The sequence below is a fragment of the Orycteropus afer genome, unplaced genomic scaffold (assembly GCF_000298275.1).
Source record: "Orycteropus afer afer isolate SDZICR_OR568_19922 unplaced genomic scaffold, OryAfe1.0 scaffold00004, whole genome shotgun sequence".
Lineage (NCBI taxonomy): Eukaryota > Metazoa > Chordata > Mammalia > Tubulidentata > Orycteropodidae > Orycteropus > Orycteropus afer.
In genome coordinates, this window is record NW_006921591.1 from 30,336,586 (window position 1) to 30,354,311 (window position 17,726).

The following is a 17,726-nucleotide window of genomic DNA, read 5'->3' on the forward strand; positions in this document are numbered from 1 at the left end:
ACTGCTAACCAGGAGGCTGGCGGTTCAAACCCACCAGCCACTCCTCGGAAGGAAGGTTGGGCAGTCCTACTTCCGTAGTGATAACTGCCTCGGAAACCCAAGAAGGGGTCGCTAGGAGTCAGGACCGACTTGATGGCAAATAACAACAACAACAACAACAATACAATTTGTTATCAGAAGTGAATGATCTTGGTCTCCCTGGAATAGTTAGCGCTCAAGTTGATGTAGTTCTCACTCTATTCTTTTTATGAGAGCCTTTAATCATAAATGGAGGTTAAACTTCATCAAATGCTTTTCCTAGATTAATTATTCTATTCATGTGAATTTTCCTCTTTAGCCTGCTAATATGATGGTTACAATGATTGATTTTGAAGTATTGCATCCCTAGAAACAACTATGATTAGTTGTGATTTCTAATTATATCTCTTTGTTGCTGAGTTTTATTTGTTAATATATTAAAGGATTTCTTGGTATATAGTTGGGGATATTAATATATAGTTTTCCTTTCCTGTACTATCTTTGCCTAGATTTGGTATCAGAATAATACACTGAAATTTTCCATTTCTCTTTTATGTAATACATTGTCTAGAATTGGTGTTAGTTGTCAACAAAGATTATACTGAATTCTATAATAAAATCATCTGGTTCTAGAGATCTTTTTGAAGAAGTTTATTAATTAAAAATTCATATTTCTTTAATACTTATAAACCAAAAAGCTCACTTCATTGAGTCAATTCTGACTTAAAGTGACCATATAGGACAGAGTAGAACTGCTCTATAGGGTTTTTAAGGTTGTAAATCTTTATGGAGCCCATTACCTCATCTTTTTTCCCACAGAGCTGCTGGTAGATTTGATCAGCCAACTTTTTGGTTGGCAGCCGAATACTTTAACCACTGTACCACCAGAAATCTTTTAAATGGAGTAATTTCTCCAAACGATATAGAGTAAATATCTACTTTATATTGAGGGGTTTTTTTGGGGGGGCGGGGGGGCGGGGGGAGAAATTGGTCTATTTTGTTGAATTTGATATGTATCGATGAAGAGCTTTTTGTAACATTTTCTTATTATCCTTTTGAGATCTACATTGCCTGTAATGTACACACTTTTTTATTCCTGATGTTGCCAATTTGTGGGGTTCTTTTTGTCAGCTGTGTTAGAAAAAGATTTGTTAAATTTATTGATCTTTTTATAAAACCAGTTTCTCTTTTCAATGACTTATCATTTTATTAAAATCTGTTCTTATCTATGTTATTTCTCTCATTCTGCTTGTTTTGGGGTTCATTTTGTTCTTCCCCCCTCCCAAATTCTTGATCTGGGAGCTTAGATATTTATTTGAGATTTTTTTACATGCAATTTTCCTCTTACTAGTACTTTAACTGTACCCTAAAATTTTTGATATGTTGTATTTTAATTTTTACTCAGATAAGTTTTGCTTTGTTTCATTTTCAGTTTTACTCTTTGAACAATGCACTATCTTATTATGTGTTCCATTAGAATTTGATAAGAATGTATATTATGCTACTATTGGGTGGAGTATTCTATAAATATTGGCTAGATTCTGTTGATTGATGGGGTAGTTCATTTCATCTATACCCTTGCTGATTTTCCACCTATTTTTATTTTTTTAATGGTTGAGAGAAGGGTTTTGAAATCTCCAATCATAATTGTGGATTTTTCTATTTCTTCTTCCTGTTATATGAAATTTTCCCACAAATTTTGCAGTTCTGTTGGTTGATTTATATTATTTTAGACTTGTTATGTCTTTTTGAGAAGAGCCTTGGTGTTGTGGTAGTTAAGCCCTCAGTTGCATACCAGAAGGTCTGAGGTTCAAACTCACCAGCCACTATGTGGGAGTAAGATGTGGCAGTTTATTTCCTTAAAGATTCACAGCTCCTTAAAGTGTTACAAGGAATTCTGGTGGCATAGTGCCTAAGGAATCTGACTGCTAACCAGAAGGCTGGAGGATCAAACCCACCAGCCACTCCTCAGAAGGAAGACTGAGCAATCTACTTCCATAAAGATACTGTGTCGGAATCTCAAAGAGGGGTCACTATGACCCTGGCAATGCTGTGGAACATTTTCACTCTGTCCTATAAGGTCGCTATGAGTCTCAATCAACTGGATGGCAATGAGTTTCCTTTTCATGTGTCTTTCTGATTAATTGAAACTTTTGAAAATCCAATATCCCTCTTTATCTCTGGTATTTTTTTTTTTTCTTTTTTCTGAAGTTCACTTTCTCTGAATTTAATATAAGCATTCCTGCTTTATTTTTATTATTGATTTTGTGATATTTAGATGTTTTTGTAATTACAATTTGCATATGTCATCATATTTTAAGTGATTATCTACTACACATCATATAGTTGGGCCACTCTACCAATATCTATCTCTTAAATTTTGTATTGAGAAATTTAAACTTAATACAATTAATGATATGCTAGGGTTTAGCCAAAATATGACCTTGAATATATCCCTCCTGAATTTAGAGACCATCTAAAGAATAAACAGATTTGATGCATTGAACACCAATGACCAAAACCAGAAGAGTTGTGGGATGACATCAAGAACATCATCCATTAAGAAAGTAGGAGGTCATCATTAAAAAGATGAGAAAGAAAGAAAAGACCAAAAGAGATGTCATAAGGGACTCTGAAACTTGCCCTTTAGTGAAGAGTAGTGAAAGCAAAGGGAAGAAATGACAAGATAAAAGAGCTGAACAGAAGATTTCAAAGAGCAGCTCAAGCAGACAAAGTCAATTACTATAATGTAATTTGCAAAGACCTGGAATTAGAAAACAAAAAGGGAAGAGCACACTCTGCATTTCTCAAGGTGAAATAACTGAGGAAAAATTTTAAGCCTAAAGTTGTAATATTGAAGGATTTTGTGGGGAAAATATTGAGTGACACAGGAAGCATCAAAAGAAGATGGAAGGAATACACAGAGTTGCTGTACCAAAAAGAACTTGTTGATCTTCATCCATTTCAGGAGGTGGCAAATGCTCAAGAACCAATGGTATTGAAGGAAGAAATTGAAGCTGCACTGAAGGAATTGGTGAAGAACAAGGCTCTAGGAATTGATGGAATACCAATTGAGATGTTTCAACAAACGAATGCCCCACTGGAGACATGCACTCAGCTATACCAAGAGATTTGGAAGACAGCTACCTGGCCAAATGACTGGAAGAGATCCATATTTGTACCCATTCCAAAGAAAGGTGATCCCACAGAATGTGAAAATTATCCAACAATATCATCAATATCACACGCAAGTAAATTCTTACTGAAGATAATTCAAAAAGAGTTGTGGCTGTATATTGACAGAGAACTTCCAGAAATGCAAGCTGGATTCAGAAGAGGATGTGGAATGAGGGATATCACTGCTGATGTCAGATGGATCTTGGCTGAAAGGAAAGAATAACAGAAAGATGTTTACTTGTGTTTTCTTGACTATGCAAAAGCATTTGATTGTGTGGATTATAACAAATTATGGATAACATTGAGAAGAATGGGAATTCCCGAGCACTTGATTGTACTCATGAGGAATCTGTACCTCGACCAGGAGGCTGTAGTTCAGACAGAACAAGGGGACACTGCATGGTTTAAAATCAAGAAGGGAGTGCATCAGGGTTGTATCCTTTCTCCACACTTATTCAATCTATATGCTGAGCAAATAATCCAAGAAGCTGGACTATATGAAGAACATGGCATTAGGATTGGAGGAAGAATCATTAACAACCTGCAATACGCTGATGATACAACTTTGCTTGCTGAAAGTGAGGATGACTTTAAATACTTACTGATGAAGATTGAAGAATACCATCTGCAGTATGGATTACATCTCAATATAAAGAAAACAAAAATCCTCACGACTGGACCTATAAGCAGCATCACTGTAAATGGAGAAAAGATTGAAGTTGTCAAAGACTTCACATTGCTTGGTTCTACAATTGATGTCAATGCAGGCAACAATCAGGACAACAGATGAAGTATGTTGTTGTTGTTATGTGCTGTTGAGTCAGACCCGACTCATGGAGACCCCCTCCTTGGGTTTCCGAGCCTGTATCATTACAGAAGTAGATTGCCCAACTTTCCTTCCAAGGAGTCGCTAGTGGGTTTCCAAGGAGTGGCTGGTGGATTTATATCTTTATATTTTAGCTGATGAAAGAAAAGAATAGTCAATGCAAAAATCTGTAATCACAGAATATACCCTTGAGGAATGCAGTGAAAATTAATACATTTTCAAATAAAGAAAACATGGTGGGTAGATGTATGTCAAAAGAATGGCTAAATGAATTTCTCTAATAAAAAAATGAAATGATAAAAAGAGTAATCTTAAAAAAGAAAGAAAGCATAAAAATCAATAAGTACATATTTTCCTGCTCTTCTAGAGTTTTTAAAATTATTTTTGATAGTAAATGCAAAAAATATACCATTATATAATATTTTAAATATATATAGAGAGACTATTTCAGACTTTAATGTTATAAATGGGAGAAGGCAAAAAGATATTATGGAAGTTAGGTTTGTATACTTCATGTGAGCCAGTAAAATGGTGACATCAGTATTCTGTGATTACATATATATATATATATATATATATATATATATATGATTTCTATGAAAAAATTGAAAATATTGAACAACAAAATACATTGAAACACTATAGATAAATAAAAATCAAAGTCTTAAAATTACTAAAATAACTTACAAGATGGTAAGAAAACAAAATAGAAAAAACAAAGAACTGAAAAATGAAGACAAACAGAAAATTTAAAAGTAATAAAACAAAAAATGCTATAGTTGTTGTTAGGTACCATTGAATCATCTCAGACTCATAGCGACCTTATGCACAGCAGAACAAAACACCTCCAGATCCTGCGCCAACTCCTCCATCCTTGCTATAGTTAAATCCATTGCTGTTGCCACTGTGTCAATCCATCTCCTTAAAGGCCTTCCCTTCTTTCATCTTTCACCCTTCTTGGTAAGGCTCCACCTTACCAAGCATAACATCCTTCTCCACTGAATGTTCCCTTTTGACAACATGACCAAAGTAGGTGGATGAAGTCTGGCCATTTTCGCTTCCATGGAGCATTCCGGCTGCACTTCTTCCAGGACAGATTTATTAGTTCTTTTAGCAGTCCATGGTACTTTCAGCATTCTTCACCAACATCACAAGTCAAAAGCATCACTCTTCTTCTGTGTTCTTTATTCATTGTCCAGCTCTCACATGCATGAGAAGACTGAAACCTCCGTGTTTTTCTAGAAACTATATGGGGAAAAAAAAAAAAAAAAAGTCTATCTTTCCAGAAGCAGAAATGACCCCTTAAGTCATGTGTGAATGAGACAAATAATTACCTTCTAATAATGTAAAATTGATTTTAGCATTAATCCTCTTTTCCTTACACAATGTTGTTCTTTATTTTTTTATGTGATTATTTAGTGTTTGAAACTTTGAAAGAAAGTGGAAACACTTTGATTAGGTTAATTATACTTTGATATGGGTGAATGTGGAAAATGTAGAACACTAGAATAAATTTTACAGAGAGAGCATCACCCTAAAGTTATTTATTTATTTTTAAGAATTGGACTTGTTTAATATTTAATGTGAATTTTAAGATTTTAAACAGATTCATAGCTACTAAGTATATACACAATTAGAAATAGATCATTAAAATATTTTTTTCTCTTAATCTTATTTGATTACTAGTCTACTGCTTGACAATTCAGAAGGTTAGTGACTCGGCCCAGGTTGCCCAGCCAGAACCTATGGGGAAGAAACTTTCTGCTCACCACAGTAAACTCGGGATTTTGTGCCGTGCCTGGTACTTAGTAAAAGCCAGTAAATTAGTAAGAGCCAGTAAACATTTAGTGAATGAATAAATGAAATGATTGATGCTGCTATTCCTGGAATATATACCGACAATACCTCTGTAACTCTAAATTTCAAAATATGTTTACATGGCTGTTTTAAGTTGAAATGATGCTCCCTAAGCATATATTGCAAGCAGAATAAGTAGATATTGCTAATGTTCAATGGTTTATTGTACTATTTTCATATTTTGAAATATGTAACTGAGGGAAAAACTAAGGCTTTTTATTTTATATTTATTATCATTTGGGTGAAAGTCCCTCAATGAAATAGCTCCCCTTCCATTTCCTCCCCATAGTTACACCTTCCCTGTGTCCTTCCCTCCCATGCATTCCTGCCTCCTGAGCTGTCTCCCTGTGCATACACAGTCTTGCTATTCTCCTGTGATTGATCTTTCCAGGGAGTGTATCTACCTAATGTAAATGTTCAGCTATTATACCTGTCTTTTATTTGGGTAGAAACCACATTCCAGACCTGAAGGACAGCTAGGGGCTATAGTCTCAGTGGTTCCAAAAGGCTCTATCAAACCAAAATACCTTGTACTTCTTTTTTTTTTTTTTTTTTTTTTTATGATTTTGAGTTTTGTTCCACATTGTTCTCCCACTCTATCCAGGTTCTCCTACATAAATCCCCCTACAAGTGGTTGACAGTGGTAACCAATCACCATGTAGTTCTTCTGGTCTCATAGTTTTATAGGGTGAGGAGCACATGGTGTACCAGTCACTTGGACTAAATGTGTCCACGTATCTTTGGTTTTCTTCATTCTTCTTTGTTCTGGACACAGAGAAACCCATCATTACATCTAGATGTCTGCTTGAAAATGTTTAACATCACAGTCACTACTAGCCAAAGTAGTATGTGGAACAATGTTTTTGTGTAGTATGTTATGCCAATGGAGCTGGATGTCCTCTGACACTATGGTCCTGAACCCACAGGTCCGACTACTCACTCCCTCTGGGTAGCTGGCTGTGGCCAAGAAGTGACTAAAACCTTGTCCCTTTTCAGCAACACTATATATCTGGGAAATCTTACAGAACATACAAATGTACTTGTAAAACATTGTCTCCTAACCCTATACGTGGTCTTGGGCACACACTCCCCTGTGTGCACATACCTAATAGTACAGCTTGTCCACCCATCTATCCACCTGTAGATCAATGTTTGCCTTCACTGACAACACAGTACTGTATGTGCAGAAGGGTTCATCTTTGTTGTCTGTATCTACCATGCACGACTCTACGTCTTCCTCTTCCTCAATACCACCATATAGATCACTCGCATTTGGTACATTGCCCTTTTCTTCATCCAAATCAATACTTGTCTCTACCCATTTAACAGTGTTCCCTTTTCTCCCCTCCCACCCCTGGTAATCAACAAAGCATATTTCCTTCCATAGAGAAACTCTTTCTTGACTTTTTACAATAACAGACTGATACAATATTTGTACTTCTGTAATTGACTTATTTCACTCAGCATAATGTCTTCCAAGTTCATCCACATTATGTGGTGTTTTGCAGATTCTACATTACTCTTTAGGGTTGCATAGTATTCCATTGTGTGTATGTAAGTATTCCATTGTGTGTATGTACCATAGCTTAGTTATCCATTTCTTCTGTTAATGGTCACCTGGATTGTTTCTATCTTTTGGCTATTGTAAATAGTGCTGTGATGAACATAGGTGTGCATATATCTGTTCTTATCCTGGTTCTCATTTTTTTAGGATATATACCTAGAAATCGAATGGCTACGTCAAATGGTATTTCTAATTCTAACTTTTTAAAGAATTGTCATACTGCCACCCACAGTGGTTGTTTCATTTGAAAGTTCCACCAGTAATGTATGAAAGTCCCAATCTCTCCATATCCTTGCCAGCATTTGTTATGTTCTGTCTTATTGAACTTTCCTACTAGTGCAGGGGCCAGATAGTATCTCATTGTTGTTTTGATTTACTAATGACCATGATAATTTATTTATGTTTGTTGGTCAGCTGAATATCCTCTTTGGTAAAGTGTCTATTCATGTCTTCTGCCCATTTTTTAATTGAATTATTCATTTTTGTTGTTGTTGAGGTGTTGGAGTTTTCTATAAATTCTTGAAATAAATCCCTTGTCAGATATGCCATTACCAATTTTTTTTTTTTTTTTTCCCAATCTCTAGGTTCTCTTTTGACTCTTTTGGAGCAGTCTTTGGAAGCACATAAAAACTGAATTTTTAGAAGCTCCCATTCATCTAGTTTATCTCCTGCTGTTGTGCATATTGGGTTATGCCTGATAGTTTATATATGCCATTTATCAGGGAACCTAATTTTCCTCAATTTTTTCCTTGAGGAACTTTATAGTTGTAGGTTTCAGATTTAAATCATTGATCCATCTGGAGTTAGTTTTTGTGTATGGTGTGAGGTACAGATCTTGTTTCATTTTTCTGCAAATGAATCTCCAGTTTTGCCAGCACCATTTATTAAACAAACATTCTCTTCCCCATTTAATGGATTTTGGGTCTTTTTCAAAGATCAGCTGGCTATAGGTCGATGGATCTATTTCTGGGTTCTCAATTCTGTTCCATTGGTCTATGTATCTGTCATTAAACCAATACCAGGCAGTTTTGACTACTGTGGCTATATAGTAGGTTTTAAAATCTGGGAGTGTGAGACATCCTACTTTGTTCTTCTTCTTCAATAATGTTTTGCTTATCTGAGGTCTCTCTCCTTTCCATGTAAAGTTAGTGATTGATTTTTTGATACCTTTGAAGAAGGTTGATGAGAACTGGATTGGGATTGCCTTGAATGTATAGATTGCTTTGAGTAGAACTGACATTATCACAATGTTCAATTTTCCTATCCATGAGCATGTTATGTTCTTCAATTTACATAGATCTCTTATGGTTTCTTGAAGTAATTTTTATAGTTTTATTTATACAAGTCTTTTGTGTTCTAATAAGATTTATTCCCAAGTATTTTATTTGTTTGGTGTCTATTGTAAATGATATTGATCTCCTTATTTCTTTTTCAGCAATCTCTTTGCTGGTGTAGAGGAATCCAACTGATTTTTGGATGTTGATCTTGTATCCTGTCACGATGCTAAATCTCTAAATTAGTTCCAGTAGATTTTTGACTGAGTCTCTTGGATTTTCTAGGTATAGGATTAAATCATCAGCAAATAGGAATTGTTTGACTTCTTCCTTACTAATTTGCATGCATTTAGTTTCCTTTTCTTGTTTATTTCCCTGGCTAGGACTTCCAAGACAAGGTTGAATAGAAGTGGTGATAGAGGACATCCTTGTCTGGTTCCTGTTTGCAAGGGGAATGATTTCACGTCTCTCTATTGAGACTAATGTTGGCTGTTGGTTTTGTCCATATTCCCTTTATTATATTGAGGAATTTTCCTTCTATTCCTATTTTGCTGAGAGTTTTGATCAGGAATGGATGTTGGATTTTATTAAATGTCTTTTCTGCATCAATTGATGTGATCGTGTTGTTCTTTTCCTTTGTTTTATTTGTGTGGTGGATGATATTGATTGTTTTTCTAATGTTGAACTATCCTTGCGTACCTGATATGAACTCCACTTAGTAAAATGAATTATTTTTTGGATGTGTTGTATGAGTCTATTGCCTAGGATTTTGTTGAAGATTTTTGCATCTATATTCATGAGGGATATTGGTCTTTAATATTCCTTTTTGGTGATGTCTTTGCCTGGTTTTGGTTTCAAGGTTATTCTTGCTTCCATAATATGAATTTGAGAGGATTCCATTTTTTTTCTATGTTGTGGAATAGTTGAGTAGGTTTGGTGTCAGTTATTCTCTGAATGTTTTGTAGAAATCTCTGGTGGAACCATTTGGGCCAGAATTTTTTGTTGTTTTTAATTTGTGTGACCTGTTAAATTTCATCTTTTTTATGGGTATGTTGAACTTTTCCACTTCAGTCTGTGTTAGTCTAATTAAGTAGTGTATTTCTAGAAACTTGTTTGTTTCTTGTAGACTTTCAAACTTGTTGGAGTGTAGTTCTTCCTAGTATCCTTATTATATCCTTTTTCCTTTCAGGTGGTTCTGTTGTGATGGCACCCATTTTGTTTCTTATTCATGCTATTTGCATTTTCTCCCTCTTTTCCTTTGTTAAATTTGCCAGTGGTTTGTCAACTTTATTCATCTTTTCATAAAACCAACTTCTAGTCTTGTTGATTTTTCTATTGTCTATTTTCTGTTTCATTGATTTCTCCTCAAATCTGTATCATTTCCTTTCTTCTGATGATTACAGGTTTTTCTTGCTGTTCTTTTCCTAATTGTTGACATGTTTATTTAATGTATTGATTTTGGCTCTTTCTTCTTTTTTGATGTGTGCATTTATTGCTAAATATTCACCTCTGATAACTACTTCTGCTCCATCTCAAACATTTTGGTATGTTGTGCTTTCATTAGCATTTGATTCAAATAATTTTGTAATTTCACTTTTCATTTCTTCTATTACCCAGTCATTTTTGAAGAGGGTGTTGTTCAGTTTCCATGTGTTTGCTCCTTTTCCATTGATCTTCCTATTGTTGATTTCTAATGTGATAACATTGTGATCTGAGAAGATGCTTTGCAGTATTTCAATATTTTAAATTTATTAATGGTTGCTTTAGAGCCTAACATATGGTCTATCATGGAGAATGTTCCATGTGCACTGGAAAAGAATATATATTGTAATGTTGTTGGGTCAAGTGTTCTGTAGTTGTCTGTAAGGTCAATTTGGTGGATTGTATCATTTAGCTCTCCGGCATCTTTGTTGAGTTTCTTTCCAGTGGTTCTATCTTTCATTGAAAGTGGTGTATTAAAGTCTCTCACTATGACTGTGGAGTCATCTATTTGTCATTTCAATTTTATTAAAGTCTCATTTATATATTTTGAGGCTCTTTCATTGGGTCCATAGATATTTATTATGGTTATATCTTCCTGTTCAATTGAGCCTTTAATCATTATATAATATCCTTCCTGTCCCTTATGGTGATTTTGGTCTGAGAGTCGATTTTATCAGGAATTAATATTTCTTCTCCTGCTTTATTGGGTTCCATTTGCTTGATATAACTTTTTACAACTTTTGATTTTTAGTCTATTTTTGTCTTTGTCTCTAAGGTGTGTCTCTTGTAGACAGCAGAGTGATGGGTTATGTTTTCTTATCAAATCTGTCACTCTCCATCTCTTGAGTAGTGCATTTAATCCATTGACATTCAGTGTAATTATTGACAAGTGTGAACTGGTTGCTTTCATTTTGTTATATGTTTTTTCATGGTGTTCCTGGTTTCTTTGTTCCATATAATTTTCTATGCTGTGTTCATTATGTTTATGAATCATATTATCATTTCCTTTGTTGCTACTGTTTTAGTATTTGTTAAATACTCATGTGTGTTGTGAAGATTTTTCATTTTTCTTTGAGATTACCCTTTGATTTATAATTTTCTCCCCACGTTTAGAACAGTCCATCCTATCATGCAACTCTCTTGATTTCCTCACCATTTAGAAGTTCTGTAACTACACAATTTTTCCCCTCTTTTTGGTTTGTAAGTCTCCTCATTTGCCAATTGCTGTCTCTGATTCCTTGTTTGCAATCTTGAAAGCTTATTTTATTTTATTTTGGATAATTCTATAGCTCTGTTGGTTTCTAGGTTATGTCACCTTGTGTATTAATGGTCAGTTGTTTTTGTTATAATTGTTTACCTGTTCAAAGGACTCCCTTTAATATCTCTTGTAATGTTAGTGTGGTTTTAACAAATTTCTTTAATTTCTGCTTATCTAGAAATCTCATAATTTTACCATCATATTTCAGGAACAATTTTGCTGAGTATATAATTGTTGTTTTTTCTCTTTCAGAGTTTTATATGTGCCATACCATTGTCTTCTTTGTTGCATAGTTTCTTTTGAGAAATCAGAGCTTATTCTTATTGGCTGTCCTTTGTAGGTAACTTGTTATTTTTCCCATGCTGCTTTCAGGATTCTTTCTTTGTCTTTGGTTTTGTTGAGTATGATAATGACATGTTTTGGTGATTTTCTTTTAGGGGGTCTATCCTGTTTGGGTTAGTTTTGGATTTTCTTAATGGACATATTCTCATATTTCATCATATCATGGAAGTTCTCTTCCAACAAATTTTGGACAATTTTCTCAGTGGTTTTCATTTTCTCTTCTTCCCCACCCCCCGGATTCCAATTACATGTAAGTTATTACTTTTGGTGATATCCTACATGATCCTTGTACTTTATACATTTTGTTTTGATCTTTTTTTTTTCTTACTGATCCCTTTCTGAAGAAGTATTCAGTTATTTGTATTCAATCCATCAATTCTGTCTTCCATTGAATCAATTCTACACCTTTTCCCTTTCATTGTGTTATCTATTTCTGAAAATTTAGTATATCTTGTGGGTATCTCTCTATAGATTTTGTATCATTTCTAATTTTTCATTTAGTTTGTCATTTTGTTCTTGTATTTTCTTCCTCAATTGTTCTAGGGTTTTGTCTGTGTTATCCTTAATTTTGTCAGTGTTTTCCTTGATCTGTTTCTCAATCCTTTATGTAATGCTATTCCTCATCAAAAATAATGTTTCAAGATCTATTCTGAATTGCAATGTTGTTAATGATAGGTTAATGCCCATATGCCTATAAAGAAAATCAATTAATACTACTATTATTCAAATTTACTCACCAGTCACTAAAGCCAAAGATGAAAAAAAAAAAAATGAAGGTTTTTTTACCAATATCTGCTGTTTGAAATTGTTCAAGCATGTAATCACTATGTATTGATTAATACTAATAATTGCAATGTGAACGTTGGAAACAAAGAAGAAGTATTGGAATATATGGCCTTGGGGATAGAAATTATGCTGGAGAATGTATGATAGAATTTTGCAAGTCTGAAGACTTATTCACTTCAAATAACTTTTTTCAATAACATCCATTGCAACTATACATGTGGACCTCTCCTGATGAAATACATCAAAATCCAATCAACTTCATCTATGGAAAGTGGCAATACAGAAGCTAAATATCATCAATCAAAACAAGTCCAGGAGCTGAGTGTGGAACAGACCATCAGTTGTTCTCATGCAAGTTCAAATTGAAGGACAAGAAAATTAAAATAAGTCCATGAGAGCCAAAATACAACTTGGATTATATCCCATCTGGATTTAGCAGCCATCTGGAGAGTAGATCTGATACACTGAATATTAATGACCAAAGATCAAATGAGTTGTAAGATGACATCAAGAACATCATACATGAAGAAAGCAAAAGGTCATTATAAATGAATAAAAGACCAAAATGGATATCACAAGAGACAGAAACTTGCTCTTGAATGTAAAATAGATAAAGCAAATGAATGAAATTAAAGAAAAGACTTGAAAAGAAGATTCTGAAGGTTGGCCTGAGGAAATAAAGTGTTATGTTATGTGTAAAGACCTGAAGTTAGAAAACCAAAAGGTTTCAGCAGTTCTTAAGTGAAAAGCACTGAGGAAAAAATATTCAAGCCTTGAGTTTCAATGTTGAAGGATTCTCTAAGAAAAATATTGAATGATGCAAGATGCATCAAAAGAAGGTATACATAGAGTCAATGTACCAAAAAGACTTAGTCAATGTTCAACTTTTCCAGAGGCAACATATGATCAAAAAGGAATGGTATTGAAGGAAGAATTCCAAGCTGCACTGAGGAATTCATGAAAAAACAAGGCTCAAAGAATTAACAGAATACCCACTGAGATGCTTCAAGAAATAGGTGTAATGCTGGAAGCACTTACTGATTTATGCCAAGAAATTTGGAAGACATCGATCTATCCAGATGAGTGGAAGATATCCTTATTTGTGCCCATTCCAAAGAAAGGTGACCCAACAATATGTAGGAATTATTAAATAACGTTATTAATATCACACACAAGTAAAATTTTGCTGAAGATAATTCAAAAATGGTTGCAGAAGTATATTGACAGGGAATTCTGGAAAAGCAAACTGGATTCAGAAGAGGACACAGAATGAGGGATATCATTGTTGATTTCATATGGATCTTGGCTAAAAGCAAAGAATACCAGAAAGATGTTTACTTGTGTTGTATTGACTATGCAAAGACATTTAAATGTGTGGTTCATAACAAATTACCAATAACTTTATGAAGAATGAGAATTCCACCTCACTTAATTGTGCTCATGAATAACCTGTACAAGAGGCAGTTGTTCGAACAGGACAAGGGGATACTATATGGTTTAAAATCAGGAAGGGTGTATGTCAGGGTGATATCCTTCCATGCTATTTATTTAATATGTAGACTGAGCAAATAATCCCAGAAACTGGAGTATATGAAGAAAAATGCAGAATCAGGATTGGAGGAACACATTAAGAAACTCTGATATGTAGATGACACAACTTTGTTTGCTGAATGTGAAGAGGATTTGAAGCACTTACTAATTTAGACTAAAGACTGAAATCCTCAACATAAATAAAAAAAATACTCACAAATGGACTAATAAGGAACATCATGATGAATGGAGAAACTGATTGTCATTGTCAAGGATTTCATTTTGTTTGGATTCACAATCAACACCCATGTAAGCAGAGGTCTAGAAATGAGACATAGTATTGTATGGGGAAAATATGAAGCAAAAGACCTCTTTAAAGTGTTGGAGAGCAAAAATGTCACTTTTAAAACTAAGGTGTGCTTAAAACAAGCCATGGCATTTTCATCCATCTTACATGCATATGAAAGCTGGACAGTGAATAAAGAAGACCAGAAAAGAGGTGATGCCTTTGAATTGTGGTGCTGGTGAAGGATATTGAAAATAACACAGACTGCCAGAAGAAGAACAAATCTGTCCTGGAAAAGTGCAGCTAGAATGCACCTTAGAAGTAAGAATGACCAGACTTTGTCTCATGTATTCTGGTCATGTTTTCAGGTGGCACCTCTCCCTTGAGAAGGACATCTCCTTGGTAAAGTTGAGAGTCAGCAAAAAAGGAGAATAACCTTCATGAGATGGATTGACACAGTGGCTCCAATGATGAGCTCAAGCATAGCAAAGATTGTGATGATTCCATAGGTCCAAGCTGTGTTTCATTATGTTGTACATAGTGTTGATTTGAGTGGGAACCATCTCTATGGCACCTAACAACAACAACAGTATCAACAGCTATAGTTTTGTTTGTTTGTTTGTTTGTTTATTGTGTGCTATTTTTGTAAAAGAGCTCTGGTGGCACAGTGCCTAAAGCATTTGACTATTAACCAGAAGGTTAGTGGTTTAAATCCACCATCTGCTCTTTGGAAGGAAGATGGGACAATCAACTTCTGTAAAGATTTATTGCCTTGGAGACTCAATGGGGGGTCAGAATGAATCAAAATAGACTCAATGGCAATGAGTTTTCTTTTTCTTGGTTTATTGTTGTAATATTATATATAAAACTGTATTAACCATTTCACCCTTTGTATAGGGTGGAGTTTAATGATTTAAGTTTCATTGGCAAAGTTGTGTGACTATTACCCTTGTTGTTGTTGTTGTGTGTCATCGAGTCTATATCAATTTTCCATCATCATAGACAATATTCGTTATTTCACAAAGAATTAGTCTCTGTTTCTCTATCTCCTTCTGCCCTTGAAACCACTATTGACTTTGGTGTTTATATATTTACCTTCATTTAGTGTGATTAAGACAATACAATGTTTGTCATTCTGTGATTGATTTTTACACTCAGCATAATATATTTGATGTTAGTCTATGTTTTAGCATATTGTCATTGTTATTATGTGCCATTGACTCAGACCCTACTCATAGAGACACCTCCTTGGGTTTCTGAGGCGGTATTGCTAGGGATGTAGATTGCCCAACTTTCGTTCCAAGGAGTGGCTGGTGGGTTAGAACTGCCAGCATTCTGGTTAGCATTCAAATACCTTAGGCACTCTGCTACCAAAGCTCCCATTTTAGCATTTATCAGGGTCTTATTTTATTTAAGTCTGAGTAGTATTTCATTGCATGCATTTACCACATTTTATTTATCCATTCATCTATTGAGGACAATTGGGTTGTTTCCACTTTTTTGCTATTGTGAATAGTGCTGTTATGATCATCAATATACATATGTATGTTTGGGTCACCAGTTATAGGTCCCTAGTGAATAGATTTACAAGGATTCCTGGTGACACTGTGAGTCAGCATTTAGCTGGTAACAGAGAAGTCCACAGTTTGAACCCAACCCAACACCTGGAGAAAAGATATGACACTCTGTATCTGTAAAGATATAGCGTTGGAAACCCAATGCTGCAGTTGTACTGTCTTCTATAAGGTCACTATGAGTCAGAATCAAATCAACAGCAACAGGTTTTTACTGTGTATATTTAGAAGTTAAATTGCTTGGTCATATCGTAGTCACTCCTCAGAAGGAAGATGGGGCAATCTACTTCTGTAGTGATACTGCCTGGGAAACCCAAGGAGGGGTTGCTATGAGTCGGGTCTGACTCGATGTCACATAGCAACAACAACAACATGGTAGTTTTAACTATTTGAGAAATATCTATATTAGTTTCCACAAATATTGTAACATATTACACTCCTACCAGCAGTGGATAAGGGTTCCAGTCTTCTCACACTTTCATTCATATTTAATTTTTTTTTTTTTTCTTAATCACTGCCATTCTAGTACGAGTGAGTTGGTAACTTAAATTTGCATCTCTCTAATATCTAATAGTGATTAGCATCTTTTTATGTGCTTGTTGTCTGCTTGAATATCTTCTTTGGTGAAATGTCTGCTCATTTCATTTGTCCATTTTTTGGTTGGTTTATTTATCTTTTTGTCATTAAGTTGTAGAAGTTTTATATGTATTTTTGATATCACACCCTTATTGGATACATCACTTAAAAATAATTTTCCCTGTTTGAAGGTTGTCTTTTTACTTTTTCGATAAAATCATTTGACAAACGTAAGTATTTAATTTTCATGAGGTCCCAACTATCTATTTTCTTTGGTCCATGCATTTTTTTGTTGCATTTGGTGATGGATCACTAAAAAAAAGACAAACTAGGTGACATTGTTTCAACCCTAAGTTTTTGATAAAGACTTCATGGTTTTAGCTTTAACATTTATATCTTTGATCCATTTTAGTTTTTGTGCATGGTGCAAGGTATTTATTTGCTTGATAGCTCTGCATATAGTAATTCAATTTTACCAGTACCATTTGTTGATAAGACTGTTCCTTTCCTGTGGATTGGACTTTCAGCAGCATTGTAAAAAATTATTTCTCCATAGATAAATAGATTTATTTCTGGGTTCTCAGTTGCGGGTTTTTTTTTTTTTTTTTTTTTCCGTGTATCTATCATTAAACCAATCTTAAATTGTTTTGACTACTGTAACTGTACAATATATTTTTAAATTGGTAAGTGAGATGTCCTACTTTATTCGTTTTCAAAACTGCTTTGTTTATTCAGGGCTATTTGAGATGGTGTTATATCTAAAAATCTAAAAATCACTTTGACTAACATTGGCATTTTCACCATACTAAATTTTTCACCACTACAAAAAATAAAAAGAAAAAGAAACTTCCGTCGAGTCAATTCCTCCTCATAGCAACCTGCACTGGGTTTCTGAGACAGTAAATTTCTATGGAAGTAGATTGACCAATCTTGTTTCTGCAGAGTGACTCATGGGTTTGAACTGCCAATCTTCTGATTAGCAGTCAGATGCCTTAACAACTGTGCTATGAGAGTTTCCTTTCAACCATTAAACACAGCATATCTTTATATTTATTCAAGTCTATTTTAGTCTCTTGCAGAAGTATTTTAAAATTTTCATTGAGAGGATATGGGGCAAGATGGCGGACTAGGCAGAAGGATTGCACAGACCCTCTTCAACAAAGAAAAGGGAAACCA